The following is an 8,594-nucleotide window of genomic DNA, read 5'->3' on the forward strand; positions in this document are numbered from 1 at the left end:
CGCGCTTTACGGTTCTCTATCACCCCGGGCTCGGAGCACTTTTCTCGGCCATGGGACCTCCAGGGGGGGCCCTTCATGGCTCCGTCAATATTCCTTTAAGTCTCACTCCGCCCACTGGAAGACCCGAGCCCCAAACCCGCGCGCTTTACGGTTCTCTATCTCCCCGGGCTCGGGGCACTTTTCTCGGCCATGGGACCTCCAGGGGGGGCCCTTCATGGCTCCGTCAATATTCCTTTAAGTCTCACTCCGCCCACTGGAAGACCCGAGCCCCAAACCCGCGCGCTTTACGGTTCTCTATCACCCCGGGCTCGGAGCACTTTTCTCGGCCATGGGACCTCCAGGGGGGGCCCTTCATGGCTCCGTCAATATTCCTTTAAGTCTCACTCCGCCCACTGGAAGACCCGAGCCCCAAACCCGCGCGCTTTACGGTTCTCTATCACCCCGGGCTCGGAGCACTTTTCTCGGCCATGGGACCTCCAGGGGGGGCCCTTCATGGCTCCGTCAATATTCCTTTAAGTCTCACTCCGCCCACTGGAAGACCCGAGCCCCAAACCCGCGCGCTTTACGGTTCTCTATCACCCCGGGCTCGGGGCACTTTTCTCGGCCATGGGACCTCCAGGGGAGGCCCCTCTTGGCTCCGTCAATATTCCTTTAAGTCTCATTCCGCCCACTGCCATACCCGAGGTCTTTAACCGCGGCGTTCACGGTTCTCTATCACCCCGGGCTCGGAGCACTTTTCTCGGCCATGGGACCTCCAGGGGGGGCCCCTCATGGCTCCGTCAACATTCCTCTAAGTCTCATTCCGCCCACTGCCATACCCGGGCTCGGAGCATGTACTTCGGCCATGGGACCACAAGAGGGCGCCCTTCTTAAGAAATTGCTGACATCCAGGACCATTCAAGGGAGCGACCTGCCTCCCTATGCCCGCCACCGGCTTCCTCTAACCGGTGTACGGACTCTCGGGGCCCGCGCCCCCAGAGAACCAGAGTTTCAGAAATTGCACTAAGTCCAGACATCCAGGACCATTCAAGGGAGCGACCTGCCTCCCTATGCCCGCCACCGGCTCCCTCTAACCGGTGTACGGACTCTCGGGGCCCGCGCCCCCAGAGAACCAGAGTTTCAGAAATTGCACTAAGTCCAGACATCCAGGACCATTCAAGGGAGCGACCTGCCTCCCTATGCCCGCCACCGGCTCCCTCTAACCGGTGTACGGACTCTCGGGGCCCGCGCCCCCAGAGAACCAGAGTTTCAGAAATTGCACTAAGTCCAGACATCCAGGACCATTCAAGGGAGCGACCTGCCTCCCTATGCCCGCCACCGGCTCCCTCTAACCGGTGTACGGACTCTCGGGGCCCGCGCCCCCAGAGAACCAGAGTTTCGGAAATTGCACTAAGTCCGATTTTCGCCCACTACGAGACCTAAAACCGTCATCCAGGATTTCACAGGGGAGTACCCACCTCCCCTATGCCCGCCACCGGCTCCCTCTAACCGGTGTACGGAGTCTCCGGGGCCCGCGCCCCAGAGAACCAGACCTGGACCGCTCCGGAGGGCCGGGGGTTTGCTTTCGCCTTCCCCCCGACAAATGTTTGAGTGGACGGGATGACTTTCAATGGATCGCGGTATATGCACCCGCTCTGCCACTTACGACACCCGCACTCCGAATCAGGTCGTTTACGAGTCATTTCACACCCGGATCAAGAGACATTTGCTTTGACGAGGGAGGTGGACCGAGGCGTTCATTAGCCCCGGTCCGGTTCCAGTGTCATGCGGCTCTCGTCACCGGCGGTGGGGAGGAAAGCACCTCCCACCCCGGCTATCCAAGACCAAGCTCACCGATGCTGGGCGCGGATGTATCGCTCCTTCTAGGCGGGATTCCGACTTAGAGGCGTTCAGTCGTAAGCCCTCGGATGATAGCCTTGCACCAGTGGCTGCACAGCCAAGCGCGAGTACCATGTATCCGAACCTGCGGTTCCTCTCGTACTGGGCTGGATTACTATCGGAGCAACGGTCAACATCAGTAGGGTAAAGCTAACCTGTCTCACGACGGTCTAAACCCAGCTCACGTTCCCTGTTAGTGGGTGAACAATCCAACGCTTTGCGAATTCTGCTTCGCAATGATAGGAAGAGCCGACATCGAAGAATCAAACGGCGACGTCGCTATGAACGCTTGGCCGCCACAAGCCAGTTATCCCTGTGGTAACTTTTCTGACACCTCCCGCTTAAAACCCAAAAAGCAGACGGAAGGATCGTTAGGCCCCGCTTTCACGGTCCGTATTCATACTGAAAATCAGGATCAAGCCGGCTTTTGCCCTTATGCTCTACGGGAGGTTTCTGTCCTTCCCTGAGCCCGCCTTAGGACACCTGCGTTACGCTTTGACAGGTGTACCGCCCCAGTCAAACTCCCCACCTGTCACTGTCCCCGGAGGGACTCGCCCCGGGCACGGAGGCCCGCAACATGAGTGTAACCGGACTCACTGCCAAGCGACCCACCCAGGGCTTAGCACCTTGGAACAAGGAACCCCCAGCAAGGAAAGGGTTCCCACCGACACCTTCACCGGGTTAGAGAGGTAACGGTAAGAGTAGTGGTATTTCACGGACAGCCCGCCTCGGGTGCTGGCCTTCGGCGGGCTTCCCACTTATTCTACACCTCCTATGCAGCCTCTCAATGACAGACTAGAGTCAAGCTCAACAGGGTCTTCTTTCCCCGCTGATTCTGCCAAGCCCGTTCCCTTGGCTGTGGTTTCGCTAGATAGTAGGTAGGGACAGTGGGAATCTCGTTAATCCATTCATGCAGGTCACTAATTAGATGACGAGGCATTTCGTTACCTTAAGAGGGTCATAGTTACCCCCGCCGTTTACCCGTGCTTGGGTGAATTTCTTCACTTTGACATTCAGAGCACTGGGCAGGAATCACATTGTGTCAAAACCGTCCGAGAGCCTTCACAATGCTGTGTTTTTATTAAACAGTCGGATTCCCCTGGTCCGCAGCAGTTCTAATTCGGCTGTTGGGTGCCGGTCGAGAGAACCACCTCGGAGCTGCCACCCCTCCGAGGCGAGACTCACACCCGATAGATCCACGAGGCCTCGGCTCGTCACGCCCGTCTCCAGTCACACTGCTCCGGTCCGGTCCTCCCAAGCCCCTACGGCCGGCGACGCATCCGCACACAACTCCAGAGTCTTCCCCCCCCCACGTCCGAACGGGAGTACGGAAGGCCGCGCTCGCGAGCGTGGCCGGGACCCGCCGATGGGCCTCGGAGCCCGGCCGACTTCGGGAAGGAAGGGCCGAAGGACGAGACGCACCGGAGGTTCGTCCCCTAAGGACGCACCCCCGCCGGAGTCCCATCCACGACCGCCTCCCCCCGGCACCGACCGAGTCCCCTAAGCACCACCGGGAGGGAACACCGGCTGCCTCGCGCGGCTGCGACCCACGCACTTTAACCGACAGACGCAGGAGTCAACCCGGGCGCCGTGCGCTTTTGCCCCGCATGACCCTCAGGGCAAGGGCGAACCAGAACCAGAACAGCCCTCGGCCTACGCTTCAGCTAAAGGGCCCGACCGAGCCCAGCCATTAGAGCCAATCCTTATCCCGAAGTTACGGATCTATTTTGCCGACTTCCCTTACCTACATTGTTCCAACACGCCAGAGGCTGTTCACCTTGGAGACCTGATGCGGATATGGGTACGGCCTGGGGGGAAATTCACTATACCTCCCCCGGATTTTCAAGGGCCGATGGGGAACGTCCCGGCTGCCTCACGGATGCATGCGGCGCCTTTCAGAGCGTTGAGCCCCTTTCTCGGGACAATCCCATTCCAGGGCGCTCCAGCTCTTTAGCAAGGAGAGTGAATCCTCCCCGGGGTTCCCACCGACGTCTCCGGGTTCGTTTGCGTTACCGCTATGAGAGCGCCTTCTCGGCACTCAATCTCCCCAATCCCAGGTTCGGGGATATTGGCCCGATCCCCTTTCGGTCAGCGGGGGGCAGACGAGACCATCGCCCCAGCGTTTCCGAACGGCGTTCGCCTATCCCTTAGGACCGACTAACCCACGGCCAAGCGCTGTCGGCGTGGAACCCTTCTCCACTTCGGCCTTCAAAGATCCCATCTGAATATTTGCTACTACCACCAAGATCTGCACCCGCGGCGGCTCGACCCAGGCTCACGCCAGAGGCTTCAGCGCCACCGCGGCGGCCCTCCTACTCGTCGCGGCATACGGTCCGTGTTTCAAATCAGGGATTGTGACACCTGCGACGGCCGGGTATGGGCCCGACGCTCCAGCGCCATCCATTTTCAGGGCCAGTTGATTCGGCAGGTGAGTTGTTACACACTCCTTAGCGGATTCCGACTTTCATGGCCACCGCCCCGCTGTCTATATCAACCGACACCTTTCCTGGGGTCTGATGAGCGTCGCGTCGGGCGCCTTAACCCGCGCGTTCGGTTCATCCCGCAGCACCAGTTCTGCTTACCAAAAGTGGCCCACTTGGCACCATCATTCGATGCCCGGCTCCAAGCCTGCGAGCCGGGCCTCTTACCCATTTAAAGTTTGAGGGTAGGACGAGGCCATTTCGGCCCCGCAGCCTATGATCATTGCTTTACCGGATAAAACTGAGTCTGGTGCCAGCTATCCTGAGGGAAACTTCGGAGGGAACCAGCTACTAGATGGTTCGTTAAGTCTTTCGCCCCTATACCCAGGTCGGACGACCGAATTGAACGTCAGGACCGCTACGGGCCTCCACGCAGGGTTTCCCCTGGCTTCGCCCTGCCCAGGCATAGATCACCATCTTTCGGGTACCACCGCGTATGCTCTTGCTCCACTCTCCACTCGGTGGAGAGCAGGCCGGTGGTGCGCTGTCAACCCAAACATTGACGGGGTGCATCAGATCCCACCTCAGCCGACGCGCGCCGGCCTTCACCTTCGTTGCGCCTCCGGGGTTCAAGCCCCTTTGACTCGCATACGCGTTAGACTCCTTGGTCCGTGTTTCAAGACGGGTCGGTCGGGGTCCGAACTTAGCCGCTGACCTTAGGCGTTTTGGCTGTGGGCCTGGATCACCCCCCGTATTGCCGTAGCGGGCCTAGCCCGGGGCTGAGGACAGCCCAACCGGCCCGCTTTCGTCCGAACGATCAGGGGGGGGCCCCATCCCCATCCCGAAGGAGGGGAAAACGCGGAAAGGACATTACTCCGCGGCCCCGGCGTTATCGGCGAAGTCGGAGCGAGGGGCTGTAGCGGAACGCCCGTGTCCGGGGGCCACGTGGGGCTCCCTTCTCCGGACGGACCTACCTTCACCCTCGGGCCCTTCCAAGCCTAACCGGAGCCGGTCGCGACTCACCCACCACGCGGGGGGAAGTACACCTGACGGGCCGAGCCTTCGTACGCCCGAGAGGCCCGAAGTCGAGAGGCGAAGCTCAGGGCCGAGCAGGGAGTGGGGTCGCCCCCACTCTCGCCCGGATGAACTCGCCTCCGAGCCACGGAACCACACGAGCGCGGGCCGTCCGCCCGGCTGAATCCCCCGGGGGGGTCTTCTCGGTCCCCCGACCGTTTACCTCTCAACGGTTTCACGCTCTCTTGAACTCTCTCTTCAAAGTACTGCTTTCAACTTTCCCTCACGGTACTTTGTTCGCTATCGGTCTCGTGCCGGTATTTAGCCTTAGATGGAGTTTACCACCCACTTTGAGCTGCATTCACAAGCAACTCGACTCCGGGAAGCCCGATCTACCCGGCGGGATGCGGGACAATACCGGGCCTTCACCATCTGCGGAAGACACTTCCTTGCAAAACTTGGTCCCGCGTCCGCACCGAGACCAAACGGACTTCCGTACGCTACATTTCCCGGCCCACCCCGGTCAGGGGAAAGTGGGATTCAGCGCTGGGCTCTTCCCTCTTCGCTCGCCGCTACTAGGGGAATCCTTGTTAGTTTCTTTTCCTCCGCTTACTGATATGCTTAAGTTCAGCGGGTTGTCTCGTCTGATCTGAGGTCGCACTACGAGACTGTTTTGCGGGGCGCGGGGGGCGCGAACCCCCCGGCCGCTCGCCGTATTACGGTACCCACTCTCCGACGGCGGCGGAGAGCCCAGCGGGGAGAGACTATGACGGATTGGACCCGGACCTAATGGCTCTCCCTACGTCCGGAGCTCTCGCCACACGTCGGGTTTAAGGCCCGAGTCTGGGTTTAGGGAGACGAAGGGCCGTCCGAGGTGGAGGCCCTGCGAACTCCCAGCCGCGGTCTAGGAAGACCGATCGATGGGTAAACCGACCCTCAGACAGGCGTGGCCGCGGGATGGACCCCCGCGGCCGCCATGTGCGTTCGAAATATCGATGATCTGTGTTCTGCAATTCACATTATTTAACGCAGGTTACCGCGTTCTTCATCGATGCACGAGCCAAGTGATCCACCGCTAAGAGTTGTATGAGGTTTGTGCCCGGCCCGTTACAGGCCGGGCGAAGGAAGCCATTCGAACACGAGACAACGTTTGACAATATTTCAAGCCGGGTGCCTTCCCCCCCGTGGAGGGGGGAAGGTCATTGAACCTGGGCGTCACCACCGGACCGAGGAGTTACGGCCCGGGGGACGATCGCCCGAGTAGGTGCCCGAGACTTACGTGGTTTAGGAGACCGGGTCTAGGCCCCACCGTTCCCGGCGAGGCCCAGGGTTTGGTTCGCTGCGTTACGGGTCCCGGTCTAAGGCATTCAGGCGTGCGCTCAAAGCCAAGCTCTCCACCCCGGAGGGTATGAGCGAGGCCCGGTGGTACGCTCCCAAGTCCCCCGCTTAGGGGAAGGCGCTGGGTAGATCCCACCTAGTCAGGACCGGCGGGCACCGGCCGTCTCCTTCGGGTGTTTAAACGCATCCGGGGTTCGTGAGGCCCCTTCAACTCGCGCACCGGCCTTAGACTATTATACGGTCCGTCTCTGCGAAGCCAACATCGGGGTATTTGCATGCGCTCTTAAGCTCCGCTCCAACCCCGTGAGGGGAAAGAGTTTCGCCCGGCGGTACGCTCCCGTCCACCACCACCCCCTGTGCCGGGGGGATGGGTTCAGGGAGATCCCACCGAGGCCGGCGAGCACCGGCCAACGCCCTGGGGGTGAGTAAGCCCCTTTGACTCGCGCACGCACAATCAAGCCTTCAACGATCAATGGTTGGTTTAACGACCCGGCGGGCGGCTCCGGCGCCACTCTCCCCCCCGCGAACGAGGGGGGCGGACCGGGGTACCTATGCACCTAAGGCGGTCCTCGCATAACCCCGAGTTCCGAAGCCGGCTCGCTACGTCCACCCACCCGGAGGGGGAGAGACTCACGTCGGCCGACGACGAAAGGTACGAGGCTTCTGCGGTCCATACCTTGAAGGTACCCGCCGGGGGAGGTTTGGCCTCTCGAGTCCGACTCGACAACCGGCCGTGGCCAGGTCACCGTTAATGATCCTTCCGCAGGTTCCCCTACGGAAACCTTGTTACGACTTTTACTCCCTCTAGATGCCCAGGTTCGATCGACTTCCCACCTCAACGAGGCAACCCCCCGGTAAAGGGGCACCTCGGAGATGGTCCGAGGACCTCACCAGGCCATCCAATCGGTAGTAGCGACGGGCGGTGTGTACAAAGGGCAGGGACTTAATCGACGCGGGCTGGTGACCCGCGACTACTTGGAATTCCTCGTTCAAGGGGAAAAGTTACAATCCCCTATCCCCAGCGGGGAAGGCGTTCATAGGATTGCCCAGGCCTTTCGGCATAGGATGGATGCACATGCTGAACCAGCCAGTGTAACTCACGTGCGGCCCCGGGCGTCTAAGGGCATCACAGACCTGTTATGGCCCCGAATCTCATACGGCTTTGCCTTGCCCCGGATCGCTCTAAGAAGTTCGGCCACCGACCGACGAACCCCTCGGGCCGCAAGCCCCCACAGGGACCCAAGGGAGGGCCGTGTAACTTTTTAAGGCACAGGGTCTCGTCCGTTATCGGAGTTAACCAGACGAATCGCTCCACGAACTCCCAACGGCCATGCACCACCACCCACAGAATCAAGAAAGAGCCATCAATCTGTCAATCCTTACCGTGTCCGGGCCGGGTGAGATTCCCCGTGTTGAGTCAAATTAAGCCGCAAGCTCCACTCCTGGTGGTGCCCTTCCGTCAATTCCTTTAAGTTTCAGCTTTGCAACCGTACTCCCCCCAGAGCCCAAAGACTCGTGGTTTCCCTCACGCTGCCCGGCGGGTCATGGTCGCTAGCCTCACGCCGCCGGATCGCGGGTCGGCATAGTTTACGGTCGGAACTACGACGGTATCTGATCGTCTTCGCTCCCCCGACTTTCGTTCTTGATTAATGAAAACATTCTTGGCAAATGCTTTCGCTTTCGTTCGTCCCACACCGGTCAACGAATTTCACCTCTATCGGTGTGGTACGGATGCCCCCGGCCGTCCCTCTTAATCATTGCCCTCGGTCCTTAAAACCCACGAAATAGGACCGTGGAAGCCCCGGAGCCCCACTCCGGAACGACCAGCCGTCCCGAAGGAGAGACCCCGAAGCCCCGCGGAAGGGCCCTATTCCATTATTCCTAGCTCAGTCAGACATGGCACGTGTCGGCCTGCTTTGAGCACTCTGCTTTATTCAAAGTAAA

The 8,594-nt window shown here is 60.4% G+C and overlaps 1 non-coding gene and 1 pseudogene across 1 annotated transcript; both read right to left on the reverse strand.

Annotated features, from left to right (window-relative positions):
- Window positions 1-1,578: 1,578 nt before the first annotated feature.
- LOC136680179 (28S ribosomal RNA) lies at window positions 1,579-5,970 on the reverse strand (annotated as a pseudogene).
- A 272-nt stretch (window positions 5,971-6,242) lies between these two features.
- On the reverse strand, window positions 6,243-6,396 carry LOC136680178 (5.8S ribosomal RNA). Its single transcript, XR_010796864.1, has one exon. It is a non-coding gene; the product is annotated as a 5.8S ribosomal RNA (ribosomal RNA).
- Between the last annotated feature and the right edge of the window lie 2,198 nt (window positions 6,397-8,594).

The sequence above is a fragment of the Hoplias malabaricus genome, unplaced genomic scaffold (assembly GCF_029633855.1).
Source record: "Hoplias malabaricus isolate fHopMal1 unplaced genomic scaffold, fHopMal1.hap1 scaffold_160, whole genome shotgun sequence".
Taxonomy (NCBI): Eukaryota; Metazoa; Chordata; class Actinopteri; order Characiformes; family Erythrinidae; genus Hoplias; species Hoplias malabaricus.